Genomic DNA, 15,362 nt, shown 5'->3' with positions numbered 1-15,362 from the left:
TCTACTAGGTTTTGTTAGACTCAGTGGTTGAGTGTAACTAAGTTTACATAGACTGCTGACAATACCGTCTTGCCTCAGATTTACTAAATCAACCTGGATCACAAATAACGGTTGTCTCAGGTTGTCTTTTCAAGATCGCATCACATGGTTACGCTATATAATCAGAGATGTGTATTGTAAGTTCCCAGGTTGTGACTTGTAAATATCTGGATCATTACTTGTGAAGGACTAAATCCCTGGCATGTGTATTGTAATCCCTGGGCTGTGACTTTGCACTGATTATTTCTAAATCTTGGTTTTGAAATAACTTTGTGTTGCTATCACTGATCGTAAAATATCACATTACCATGTTGATTACTGAACACTTCCAATATCTTGTGATTACACCTTGTTTCGAACCTGCAAAGCTTTGCCCTCTAGTTTGGCAGTTTTATCCATTTGGCTACGCTGTTAAGAAAGACATTGTTTGTAAATAAGAACCACATGTTCCTCACAAGACGGGTACTCTGGGCAGAGCATGGTCATGACAGGGGTCAGCACGTGCAGAGCATGTGCATTGCGCAGTCACAGGCAAGGTGCTGGCTGACAGTTGCACCTCAGTTGGCACTAGTTTTCCTAACCATGTGCTCGCAGTAGTGCGTGAAATACAAGTGCTTTTCATGAAAATCAGTCAGTTTACGGCCATGTGATGTCAACACAACTGTTATACTGTGTACCCTATGGAGAGTCGGATATCATCTACTATAAGGCACCAGGGCATATTGATATTGATCACTATATATTATTTTAACTCATTAAGGCCGAGAGCCGCATATATGTGGCAAAATAATTAGCTTCTCACAGCGAGAGCCGCGTATTGGGGGTAATAACAAGCACCTCTTATTCAGCGAGAGCCGCATATTGGGGGTTATGAAAAGCACCTCTCATTCAGCGAGAGCCGCGTATTGGGGGTTTTATATTTTAAATTCGTACATTACCTATAATTTCAATCAATTTAGCAGTAATGATCAAAGATTAACCTTTCGTACGAGAGAGGTTACTTTCTGTGTTAATCAGAAGAACTATTAATGTGTTTTGATAACAATTGCTTGCAATGTCGGTGCTTATACAGGCAAATGAACACATGTCTGCGAGAAAAGGGATTATGAGATGTTGTTACAGGAGGTACTTGTTTGTTCCTCGTCATTGGGAGTGAATACTAAGATACTATGCTTGCACATTGATTGAATTAACGGTGACAAGGTTACGAAACCTTCTTCTAAATTAAATCATTCATTCATTCATTGTAATGAATTCATATAATGAATCGTAGACATAAATAGCCAAATTGTATTACACTCATGTTCGTGTAGATTTGAAATTTTGAGATTTGATACTAATTTAGACCTACTTCATTTGCGACTGTTGATTTTTAAAGTTGACAATAATACATAATCGAATATGAAGTGATAACTCTTGCATCTACTCATAATATACATATATAGTACATATAAACCATACAAAGGTAACTGGGGTATTTTTTTCAAGCTGTTTCATGCTTATTTGAAATTTGATTTTTCAATGCAGTTTACATAAGCATTGTGTAAGAAACGTTTGTATTTGATCTCTGTAATTATCTTATCCTGTGTAATGATCACGTGTATCAGATCCATCGTCAATAAAAGGAGGAGAATATATCAGTTACGGAATTGATGCGTATAATCATTCAATCAGACAACACTAAATATATGAAAACCTCTTTCAACCTCAAAATAACAGCCTCTGGTCGAATGCATGTCCAGGTAAACTTTTGTCCTGTGACAAGTGTAAAACAAACATGCGCTGTTACATCATTGGACAACCTGTTTTGTGGAGTCACGCCCATTGCCAATCTTCTGAACCTCGTTAATGCTTTCAAAACAAATATAAGTATGCCCATCTTCATAAATATTTTGGGAGATTCAACTACAAGTGTATACATCACAATAAATCAGTATCGTGTTACTTTTTTCTATAATACTTTAATTCTATAATACATGTACTTGAATTATGATATTTATTCATAACAATGTACAGATTATATTGAAATGTTCAGCAAGCCATTATGTTTGATGTACAAGTAGTGTGCGCAAAAAGTATACGCAAATAAATACTATCTCTACTCAATGATCGGATTGGGATATCCGGGGTAAAAATAATCGGATTGTAGCGCTTTGAGCGCTTAGAAAAAAAATAAACTCGTCAAAGTGCTTGTTAGTCCTACATGTACTTTTCAGGCATCCTTACGATTATGTATGTTCACGATACACACAGTTTTTTGTGATAGCTAGAGTTGATAGAACCGAAATCTAGCATATCGATTGGTCAATGATCTAACCAATAGTCAATCTGTATCCAAGCTGTCTAGTGACCGAACGTACTCTTCAGAAATTTAGCCCACGCCTCATCACCTGTCATTTCCAATGTGACAGGTATCTCATGATACGATTGGTCATAGATAACAAATCAGGGACTATATTGAACAGTTAAGATACAAAACGTCCTATTCGGGAACTTTGATGACGCCCATCCCATGACCCTTTGTCTTATGTATATGCAAGGAATAGCATTATACAATATGCATACATGTATGTTCGTGCGATAACGTATATTTTCTGCGTTAAATCTAGATGAACCAAAGCGACAAACTGTGAATCTGTTATATGTAAGTCACAGACTAGCTTATTAGTACATTCCTTAAAATATACAGTAAACACTAGCACTGTATCAGCGAAAACGCTTCTTTCATAGATTATTTGGCATGTGCGTAAATTCGTCTTTACTGCCATTGACATAGATGTTTTGAACAATTTAATCTCACACAATGATATGAGAGGGACATCATTTGGTTTAAGTATGTCTTACATACAAAGATTCCAAACGTGTGAAGAAAGGCACACTTATATAATCCCTTACTTTATGTGCTATTGAAAGTTTCTTGACACCTCTCAGTAATTATCACATGTAGAAACTAATTCCGTTGATCCATCATCAGTAAAAGCAGGATAGCATATTAATCATGGTATTGATACACTTGCTTATCAGCATTCAGACTACAGTAATAAGATTATCTAGCGCTACTTTTGGTCTTGAAACAACAGTCTCCGGTAGAATTTATACGTATCCACACCCCTACTCCCTTATTGAACGGACTGTCCCGGGACAAGCGTAAAATAAACATGTGTTGTTATTTTATCGGACAACCCACTTGATGGTGCTACGTACGCTTCATTCTCTGCACTGTATATGCACACATGGGTGCAGTCTGGTGAACCTTGATAGCGATACAATATCAGACAATACACAAATTGTTACATGATAGTGAGAATATACAACCAAAACACAACATATCCACTGGTCAACAATACAATAAAAAATCAATGTATCCAATCTGAGTGACCAAACGTGCCCTTCAGAAATTTAGGCCACGCCCCATCACCTTGCCCTTCCTATGTGACAGGTTCTCACGATATGATTGGTCAAAGTATCAGCCAATATAGTGAGATATAATGCGTTACATTCGGGATATTTTATCCCATCACATGACGGGAAGCTTTCTTTAGCATCGAGTAATGATAAATGTATCATGCAGTATGTATGTGTATGAATGGTGATGTATGTTTACAGCGTTAAGTTAAGATGAACAAAGTGACAAACAATAAATTTCTATATGCTCCATGTTACTTACACACCTATTGATACTTTCCTTGAAATAGTCAGTAAGCACGAGCAATGTATTGGCAAAAAATGTAGACGATTATAATGCAAGTTCCCCCCTCTTTTTAAACACTATTATAAATAATATATTATAATTCAGTCAATACGATGAGAGAGACAGGAGGAATTTGTATATTTGTTCATCTCGTACGTACAAAGACCGCGTAGGAGTTGATAAAAATACAGCACACACTGGCAAAGGGGTATGAGAGACACAGGTAATAAATTACATGAAATGCTGAAATGTATGTATTCATATCTGCCTCTTTTCCATCTTTACGACACAATTAAATAATCAGTACTTGTTTGTGAGACTAGACAGTTTCCTGTCATATCCGAGACCTGCCAGGGAAATCAGGCATGATTAGCACTAATTAGCCTCGTCGCAGCAATCAGGCAGTCAGCGAGGGCTGCCAGGTGTTGGGCAGTGGAGCGGCTCCAGTTCTTAATAAGTTAAAAGATATCTTATATAAAAATGGTTGACAAGTTGGAGACAACACTCATACTCAGGTTTACAAGAGACAGTAAACCCTTGGTCGGGACATCCCTCCTCACAAACTTCAAAGTCTCTTGTAAATCCGAGTAGGATTCGTTTCTCCTACATGTAACACTGGCAACACTTCTTGCCTCAGTCCTACTTTCTCCACCATAAAAATGCGGAAACCCTCTTGCATCAGTTCCATTTCCCCTACCATAACCTGCCCATGCCCTCTTGCCTCTGATTTACTTTCTCTATAATAACCCTGCCAATAGCCTCTTGCCTTCGTCTTACTTCCCCTACCATCACCTGCAGAAACCCTCTTGCCTTCGTCTTACTTCCCCTACCATCATCACCTGCAGAAACTCTCTTGTCTTCGTCTTACTTCCCCTACCATCACCTGCAGAAACCCTCTTGCATTCGTCTTACTTCCTCTACCATCACCTGCAGAAACTCTCTTGTCTTCGTCTTACTTCCCCTACCATCACCTGCAGAAACCCTCTTGCATTCGTCTTACTTCCCCTACCATCACCTGCAGAAACCCTCTTGCATTCGTCTTACTTCCCCTACCATCACCTGCAGAAACCCTCTTGCATTCGTCTTACTTCCCCTACCATCACCTGCAGAAACCCTCTTGCATTCGTCTTACTTCCCCTACCATCACCTGCAGAAACCCTCTTGCATTCGTCTTACTTCCCCTACCATCACCTGCAGAAACCCTCTTGCATTCGTCTTACTTCCCCTACCATCACCTGCAGAAACCCTCTTGCCTTCGTCTTACATCCCCTACCATCACCTGCAGAAACCCTCTTGCCTTCGTCTTACTTACACTACACTAACCCCCCAAACGCCTCTTGCCACAGTCTTACTTCCTCTTTCTTAACCTTGGAGTTGTGTCTTATCCTTCACTAAAAGACAGCTGGCATTTATTGTACCGTAACACTGTTAAAAGTCACTGAAATTGTGCGAATTAAATAAAATGTTGCATTTGATTCATGACACGCAAGGTCATCTATATTAGGTCTGTGCAAGTTCATCCTCAAAAATACATTTCCAGTTATTGTAAAAGTAGGACATATGTACCGATTTATAGAGCATGATATGTACCTATAATTCGTGATAGCAATTACATACATTTATTGTTCAATCCTGCATTCATTACATACATATGTTCAATCCTGCATCCATTACATACATATGAAACTAATGTAGGTCAGACACATGAACACTGAATTCAGAAAAGCATATCATGTTTGTTTGACGGTCTATAAACCACATAAATGGAGTAAGATGCAATACCTGAATACTGAAGTTGTTCATCCATAAAGTTTCTCCTTATCCAATTCACCAACTTCTAAACATGCCAGTCAAAAGAAGACACATACATAAATTCTTAAATGTTTGTTGTATTATCGAAGCACACAAGAAATCATTAGTATCTTGTGGCAAATGAGATTTGTTTTACAAAAGCTGACACTACAAATCTTTGTATTTTTATGTATTTGTCACTGTACTTGTATAGCCCATTACAGGCAAAAATACTGGAATTATGGTCCCGAATATCATAATGTTTCAAAACAGACACACTCGTGTTTGTTGTTTTGGTTTTCTGCATGTTTTATCAATTCTTTCAAAGCAAGTGCCTGGTTCTGTATTTGAGAAAGATTCTCTTTCAGGTAATTATAAGTGATTTGGGGATAGATATGGAAGTGAAATTTTGTTGGATAATAGCTCCTTATGTGTAGTAATACCTGACGCCACTACAAGCTAATTTTGTAATTGTTTCAAGAAACGTCTTTTGTTGTACATATGAATGCAATACTTCAGAAAGCCACACCTTCTGTGACATATTGCGTCAAAACTGCCTTAAACTTTGCTGACCTTTTCGGCAGTTTCCCTGTGTTATGGGGATAAGAACAATATTAACATCATGGACCTTAAACTGGTGTCACCTTGACAGGTATAATTGATGTTTCATTATGCAGTTCCAGTTGAAAAGTACAAATCAGACACTCTGCTCACAAGTAACATGACAGCCACCAGGAGGGCTACTACAATTTGTATTCTGGATTCAGCTCAGAAGCAACTGATTCTTAGCAAGCACATAATGTCAGTGGCAAGTCACTACACTGCCTGCAAACATCCACATAAATGATAAATAATGGCATTAAGATCTTGTAGGTTTTAGTGAGGAAACCTCCTACAAATCCTCTTCAGGCCTCATCCAACATCCAAAACCATTTAAGCTTATGTAGAAACACAAACTGATGACACACATATTTCAACTATTCAGAAGTTACTCCATTTACAAAAATATTCTTGTTTCTCATTAACAAGCAACCTATGCATTTGACCGGACCATAAGATGCGCTATTTTTCACAACAGAGAAAATGCAACTTTTTTCTCCAATTGAATTCTCTCATGAATTTTTCACACTTCTAAGTTTTATTTTTCTACAGGAGAAAAGGTGTATATTTCCACAGAAATCAAGATTTAGTTTACATAAAATATAATGTAAAATATAATCTGCCTGCCCGAACCATTTTTTTTTAAAGTGATGATAAACAAGAACATTTTCCATGTTGCCTTACCAAGTCAAATTAACATTCAGTCAAACAATTTGCAAAACATGATAACGATCTCAGTACCTGCATATATTATTATCCAAAATTATTACCTTTCCACTAGATATGCTAAACTGACACAATTCATGCGTATCTATTGCATAATTTACTGTGACATCCGATGTGACAAAAAATGAACTAAAGTAGAGTTTTGTTCTAATTTTATATATATTTCGCTCTCTCTGTTTCCGTACATTCCTGTTCTGCTGTGTGTGTAAACAGGTGCAGAATGCCCGAAAATACTGCCGTATTCGAGATGTGTTGATCATTTATATCACAGTTTGCGTTATCAATAGGCCCTTCTGTTGTTGCACTGTTACATATATCGTTCGAAGAAAATGAACCCATCTAATGCCATGTCAAACAACTTCAAACTTACCCACATTGCCGAGTCATAGCTATCACGGGCCCGTTGTTGTCAACATTCGTGCATGTGATCTTTGGTCATGTGATATTAAGGGGGAGTAACTCTATACTCTAACTGGCCGCTTCTGTGTTCAACGCTCATGCAGGATTTCCAAGGAACGCGTTCGAAGCTCGCCTTCATGAATCACGTGGAATAAATATTCTACTTTCGAATAATTGTGGGATATATACTTATGTATATGTGTTGGGTGTGGAAAGTATCTGTTCGTTTTAAGACTTACAATAAATTGCTGGATGAACCAACGCTTCGTTTTGATTACTGGATTCAGAGACCATGTAATCTATTATATATGGTCTCTGCTGGATTCAACGCTGGGTATAACCGTGTCGATGCATTGTTGGATGTTAACTTTCCAAGGGTAAAAATGCAACAAATGGGAACAACTGATGACTACATCTCAATGAATTTTCACTTCATTCGTTAATTTCTCAGTGATAGCTGCACATGCACTTATCTGCCGTGCAACCAATTAAATTGCCTGTGATAAGGTTCTGGGAAAATGAGGAACAGAACATGACCCCACATTGGACACCAGTGTAGCGGTCATAAGATCACCGAATCACGTGCTGCTGGGATTCGAACCACAGACCATCTGATCAATTGTGACGCCTTGTGACATGACCGAAGAGGTAAACCCCGTCAGCAAGATGAGGATGGCATCTGTGGGATGATACCACACCTATATGCATTATCTATATATATACCCAACCACATGGAACGCTTGACACTTGTTAAATCGAATCCAGCAATGAAATTATGTATCTTGTGTGCATTATGAACTGTGAGATGCTTCGGTAAAAGATCAAAGGCACCGACAGTTCTTTACTAGAAGAAAACTGCCCGGCTCGGCCATGAACAATGGAACCTTCCCCTATAACGTCAAATCCAGCTTGGCCTGCTGGTTTGTGCTCTTGGGACGTCTGATGGGTTGTCTGGCTCTACATCCGACCAATTGTAGTCTATTCTCTTTTGGACCAGTCTACCAGAATATGCAATCACTGAGTTCCATGAAATTGGGTTTGGATTGGTCCTCCGAACGTTCGTTGTGTTCAGTTGACAAAGAAAAGAACTTGTCTCAGGCATCTATCAGTAATTTTGGACAAATAAACTATGTCAAAATTACAATTGTTCTCTTTTCACCACGCCTTATCAAGTAGTACAAGGTTACCGGTCATCTCCAAGCACCTTGCTCAGGATCATGTGGCACAGAGCCTCTGTTGCCTGCATGATTACCGAGCAAGATTTATGCCGCCCCTCCGATACCTTCGGGGACACTATGAGCATATTTTGGAGAGGAATTAAGTGAAAATCAGAAAGAACTAATGGGAAGATGACTCCACCTTGCCTTCAGAGGTGAGTGAGTGTGGTTTCAAGCCTCTTGTAGCAATATTCCAGCAATATCACGGATGGGGACACCACGAATGGAATCAAACCCGGGTCCTCAGAGTGACGAGCGGACGCTTGAACCTTTATACAACTCAAACGCCCTTGGCCTTCAGAGCAATATTTGGGTTGATGAAACATGAGGATTCGGAAGTATAGGCAAATTTATTAAATGCATTAAGGTGAAAAAACAGACACCGCGTTACTAAACACTAGATGAAATCATGTCATTCAAGTCAGTGGTGTAACCTACTCGTTAAAGCTTTGGCTAGTCACGCTGAAGACCCGGGATCGATTCCTCACATGGTACTGACCCATTTCGGTTGTCCCCCACCGTGATATTGCTGGAATAATGCCAAAGTGGCGTAAAACTATACTCACCCACTCACTCATAATATCATTCATGTCGCTCTTTCGCGTCCCGTTCCTCCATTAAAATTGTATCTTTCAACTGAACACACAGAATAAAACTGCTTTCTCACAAAGACTACAAAATCTCTTATACACTCAAGACTATAAAAGAGAAGGGTTCATAACACAACAACAAATTAGATATACATTAAGCCAGTCCACAGTCAGGTCCACAACAGCCACACGGTGTAAGTAAGTAAGTAAGTAAGTAAGTAAGTAAGTAAGAAAGAAAGAAAGAGGCATAGCATAATTGATCTAAACTATGGTATGTTATGAAAGAATTTCGTTCACCGTTCTTTGTCACTGTTTCTAAAGCCGGACACTCAAACATGAAACATGCCATTTTAATTAAAGGAACCATTTACCTGAGTCAGTAGAAAGGTACAATGGGCTGCACTGAATCTCTGGAGGGGTTAACACAGAGGTTTCAGAAATACTGATATCCGCAATCAAGATATTCCCGAGGCCGGATTCACGAAACGTTTGCAATGTTGCGAGGTATCGCAACTGTATAGTTTGTCATAGACTTACGAATGACGTGGAGCTAGCCGGGCCGTTCTGTTACCATAATGGTAAAGCGGCCATTTGCAAAATGTCGGTACAGCAATGAACTTCCTCTCAACCACAAGCTCTCTGGTCCTTACGGCAGCTGTTATTTTCCTATTCACAACACACCGGCCTCGAAAACTATCTTCTGGAAGAACACATGCCTGATGTAAGGTTTACCTGTGCACCTGTAGACCTGTGTCCAGCCGTCAGTTCAGTGAAGAAGGAACCGGGACTCGATGGAACAGTATTTCCCAGATGTAGCCATATGAGGCAATAAAAGTATCATCCGATCCCAACATGACTAATGTTTGAATTGTACGCATCATTTGATCATCAAACTTGCTTTGTGTCTCATGTCATGAATCCAAAGAGTGTGCGAGTGAGTTTAGTTTTACGCCGCACTCTTAGGACAAGTATGGTCACCTTTAAGGCAAGCAATGGTTGCTAAGGACTATTCTGCCAGGGACTTTCACGGGTCTGTGAATCAGAAGACCATCTGCGAGACTATAAAACAAATATGTCGAAGGTTTGGTGTCGAATTATTACAATCATTTTCATGCGTTTATAACATGTGCTAAAATTGATGATGTTGTTCATTGACGACAAATGTTCAGAATTATTTTATTGCTCTCCGAAATGATGGTGCAGAGGGAAATTGGATATTACACAACAGACATGACAGAAATGAGCATATATTTTAATGGTTCCCTATAACTACATTATACAACCAGCCATGGCTCGTTAGCGTGCAGCATCAACGTCCGTGACATAATGAAGTAATTAAGAATACATGGTGTTGAAACTCGCTTTTCTACAGACATTTCAAGTTTCCTCTGTGGGCGAGTATTTATTAACACATATATCAGGGCTCTTCAGTGAACTGATACCACGGTTTGATGCGTCAAAAGCTAACAGAGCGTACAGTGATATTCGTACTTGATATGAGATAACGATAGACGTATTTGAAGCCAAAAGTGTGCGTAATAAGACCATAACATGTTGTGTCCAAAGGTTATATTTGGAACCATTTCTTCAGTAATCTAATGGCTATTCAGTTGAATTGTGAACAAATATGATTGTTTTAAGAACACTATGTTTATATACAATACACAAATAATTCAAACCTCGACATCATTCAACCCTAAAATATCACTGTTAAATCAAATTTAGAGACACACAAATAGGTCCCACTCCATGTTTACATTGTGTACACAGTAAGATCATGAAGGGTACAATAAAAAGCAAGATTTTGAAAGGATAGGTCATGTTATAACTGACTTTATACAAGTGTAAACGCCTTTCTTTGTTCGACCACATGTTTTAATTAACATGTTTTAATTTACCTATTAATCTCCATTCTATGATATTATCCAAGTTTCTACAGAGCTGCTGTCGGAGATTAAAAAGCCTCAAATCCTAACATGCATGGTGATATCTGGCAGAACTGCATGCATTCTTACAAATATAATCCGTTATTACAAGTGGATTTGTAAGCTGTGCGGGTCTTAAGAATATCACTTGTGATTTTTAAGCCTACTCCTCCTGCAAGATCACATTTAGTAGTGTGCAAATGTCTGTCCCTTGATTAATCTTCAAACTCTATTATCCTATTTACAATGTAGGGAGTGTACTGCAGTCTGTGCATACCGATCACGGTTATTCCGCGGAAGGGGCGGTATACCAGCCATACCATCGTCGAAGGACTGTTCGCCGGCTGACGACGTGTTCTATTTATGTCGCCGTCGTTGACGTTGACGTCACGAATCTGTTCCGGAGGTGAATCTACCATATGTAGCGGTCTTTATCCGTGTCGTGACTCTTGGTCCTCTCAATCTTTGGTGTTTCTTGGGACTGGTCCCTTTGATGGTAGCGCTTTATAAATTTGCTGAAGGTGGCCCAGCTGCAGGTTGTTAACACCTGAAACGAAATATTATAGGCCATACTTATCGCCCCGTGCAATCACGCATGTGCAATCAATCATGTCCATCAATTACGTTTCTGCTTGGGGTCAAATATGTACCAGCGTTTTTGTTTTCAATACAATTACTATATGTGTGATAACTGTTTTTGTTCGGTAGTTTAGAAAATACATTGTTTAACTTAAAAACTATCGATCCCCTTATGTGACAGACAACATTTAAGCAAATCTCTGTGGCGCCCTCCCACACTCAATTTTCAAAAGAACTATCGACCAGTTGAAGGGAAGTGATTAAACTGACTACTTAATGGAAACGAGACCGCTTGTATAATAAAGTGTAGCTCCGCCAGACCCTTATCGGTAGAAGCTTAATGAAGTCATATGAGATCTGATGTCAAAGGTTCCAGAATTGCGAAATTTAACAATGCGAAACCATTATTTCACATAACGGAAAATCTGCGATCATCTTGTTTTCGTATTCGTTATTTGAATTCAAGTTCGAATAAATACATTTGATTTGCGGAGTGATACGTAAACTTATCAGGCATGAAAGCTTCAATTTTTGAAAATTTACAAATTTAAAAACGTTTAAACACCAAAATAAATATCCATATTATTAACCCCATAAAGGATTCAGCACATATAACAGTTGCAAGGAGTGGAGTGGAAATACACCACGATCAAACATTTGCTGAGGTATCAACGTTTGAATTAACAAGTGAGTGAATGAATTAAGATTTATAGTCACATCGGCAATATTTCCACCATATCGTGGCTTAAAGAGTTATTAACTGATAATAAATGGAATTATATTACCAAAACTTATCAACGAAGGACAGTTAAAATAACTAGCTATCACAGATAGAAATGTAAAACCAGTGGTCAAATCTAAAACATTTTGACTATAGAGGACAACACAAAGGCACGCTGTATATTGCCAACAACTGAAGGCAGATCAGATCACCAATGCTAAGGACTATGGCGAGTGCCTTTGCCACTTAAATAATAGTATGTTTCAATTTACTTGATTTGTTTTGGGACTTAATATTCTCTCAGGAGGGCAATGATTTCATAGTAGTTTAACCCCTTCGAGGATACAGTCACTAACAATATCAGTAATTAATTTAAACTACCAATCATAAAACATTTATATCTATTTACACAGCATCAATCACAATTTATTTAACAACTCTATTTCTGTTTAAAAAATCAAATATTACAATTAATACTGTAAAAAACCACCTTTCATTGTTTGGGCACTGAAATATTTATCCCTCGTGATGGAAAAATCAATACAGTCAAGCAGGACACGCTTGACCTTTCAACTAATGCCTGGAGATATATGCAAATTCTGTCCAGGCATGCATGAAAATTGTGCCTGTGCATATGGCAGTATACGATGAATATGTTACAATGTCAACAAAGCTAGTAGATGCAGTGAAAACGTACGCAAATCAGGCCAAAAGATGTTCCTCCTTCTATATTTACGTTGTGGGTGATGTATTATCTGGATGATGGTTCTGTGTCGGGGAAAGAAGACTCAAAAGCGCCCTGCTCCACTGTAGATGCCCACAGCAATGTCCTGGGGTCAAAAGTGATCCTCCGACAGGGCGTTCTACATGGATGCTATTGACAAACGAATTCTGAGTCTGAGCAACGTCTCACTCAGGCGCGCAGCAAGCCACTTTTTAGTGTACGCCGGTAGGGTGAAAAGCTTTGTACTTAAATGGTATTGAGAGCATGTCCAACTTTCGTTGCAAAAATGACACGTAAGCCTGGGCTTTCTTGTAGTGGTAGCAACGCCCCTGACACTGCGAGTTACTTGAGCATACAATGTACCTATAGTTCTCCCTCATTTTCTCCTGAGAAGTGTCGAATTTGTTCCAGAAGGGTTTACAGAGGTTTTTAAGACTCCTGTCCTTCTTTACACAAAACTGAGAAAATAATGACAAGCATTTGGTTGTGTGGCCTTTCAAAATGAACATTGCTGGCCAAGTTTCTCGAATATGCTGGACTTCTTGGAAATGTCGTGCAGTTCAAACAACTGCTTGGTTTAGTGTTTTCATAATATTAATGCGGTTTTTTTTTGGTTTTTTTTATCAAAAGACAATTTCCCCGACTTTGTAACTTGAAAATACCTTGGATGAATGGCAAAGGTTGCCTTCTCTGTTCCGATAAACGTTTTTCATTGTCAATTAGTTTGTGGATGCAGGACCACGAAACTAAAACCACTCTCATGAGGGTTTATTATTTAGCGACGTTTAGCGTCATAGTTGATATTACTTTTGATGATGACTTGGTGTAGAGTTGACAGATTCAGTTGATGAGGTTCAGTAAACAATAATAAGGAATAGCTTTTTTTATATAAAATTCTGAAAATGTTCCACAAGTTTGATTGTAGATCAAATATTGCATCGAAATAATAAATGGGCACACTGAAATTATGCAAAGGTAACAAATGTATAACAGGTGTTTGAAGTACCAATTTTCCACTAACCAGTTTGGCATGTATGCAGTTTCAGAATAATTTAGAACTAATAGTAAGCCTAGCAACGAAAGAATAAGGTGTTAAATATGTGCCTTTATATAGGCCAGACAACTGCCAGCTAGGTGACAACCAGGTAGCATGGTGGTACAATACACACTGGAAATTATGTGCTTCAAAATGCATTTGTTCTGAAGAGGTTATGACGTAACCTTTGACATAACACATGAAGGTGAAGGCTACAAGATAGTGGAAATTTACAGACCACACGTGATAAGCGTTTACTCAAACCTTATAATTGTTTATGGATTAAATGGAGCATGAACTTTAGAACTTCAGACTTACAAGTGAGTGTATTAATTAATGGACCACCATGGGTAAATAATCTAACCATTTTAAAAATTTAGCTTACAATATCATTTTAAACTATTCCTGCACTGTTATGTTAAATGTTTCGCATACATAGCGTTTACTAACATTAGGAATCTATGCATTTACGTTTTTGCATATATATAGTATTCCCAGAAAGTATTGAGAATCATGTTGCGTCATGTAATTCATTACGTTTATTAACTTCTGGCGTTTTACTTACATAAACATGTTTAAACATCATCCTTTTACAGTCTCAGTCTTGTTTTAGTACTTTGTTAGACCTCCTCGCTCAGCAATGCATGCCTGAATACGCCTAGGCACACTACCCATCAAAGTTTGTAGGTAATCGTGTGACAGGGCATCCCAATATTGGACCACCTCGGCCTTCATATCTTCAATATTTCTCAGTCCCTTTTGGTTTATTCTGTCCTTCATGACTCCCCACACATTCTCAATTGGGTTTAGGTCTGGGCTGTAACTGGGCCAGTCTAAAACTTGAACATTTCCGCCCGACAACCACTGTTTTGTGTAGTGCGCAGTGTGTTTTGGGTCACTATCATGCTGGAAAATCCAATCATCTTCATACAATGTTTGTGCTGTCGGAAGAAGGTGACCATTTAGAATGTCAACGTATCTTTCTTTAGTCAAGTTTCCCGTGAAAACACACAATGGCGTCACTCCGCGAGCCGATATGCCACCCCACATGTGAAACTTCGGGCTATGTTTTGGTCGCTGGTAGATAGGTTTGACAGTATCTTTGGTCCAAATTTTCACACAATTAGGGAAAAGCCAAACAGAACTTTCATCCGAAAAGAAAACATTATCCCAATCTTGATTTTCATGAGCCCGACACCAGTTTAAACGTTTTTCCTTTTGTGCATCTTTCATCAACGGCGAGGAAATTCCACGTTTTTTCACCCAATTAAGTGTCTGTAATTCCTGCCTAACCGTTTCATTGCATACCTGAGGACTTCCTCTG

General features: G+C 38.6%; 1 protein-coding gene across 4 annotated transcripts in view; it reads right to left on the bottom strand.

Moving 5' to 3' along the window:
- The window catches only part of LOC137274183 (uncharacterized), a 33,069-nt gene extending 23,265 nt beyond the window's left edge, over positions 1-9,804 (bottom strand). Inside the window, exon 1 of one of the 4 annotated variants that reach the window (XM_067807226.1) lies at positions 9,786-9,804. The gene's annotated coding sequence lies outside the window, so the exon portion shown is untranslated. Of the gene's footprint in view, positions 1-7,217; positions 7,305-9,424; positions 9,497-9,785 lie in introns of those variants that run through there. The other 3 variants (XM_067807225.1, XM_067807224.1, XM_067807223.1) reach the window with 3 other exon arrangements.
- Positions 9,805-15,362: the final 5,558 nt, after the last annotated feature.

This window comes from Haliotis asinina, chromosome 2 (assembly GCF_037392515.1).
Source record: "Haliotis asinina isolate JCU_RB_2024 chromosome 2, JCU_Hal_asi_v2, whole genome shotgun sequence".
NCBI classification, from domain to species: domain Eukaryota; kingdom Metazoa; phylum Mollusca; class Gastropoda; order Lepetellida; family Haliotidae; genus Haliotis; species Haliotis asinina.
Note: the sequence above shows the minus strand (reverse complement) of the source record. Positions and strands in the feature narration are given on the sequence as shown.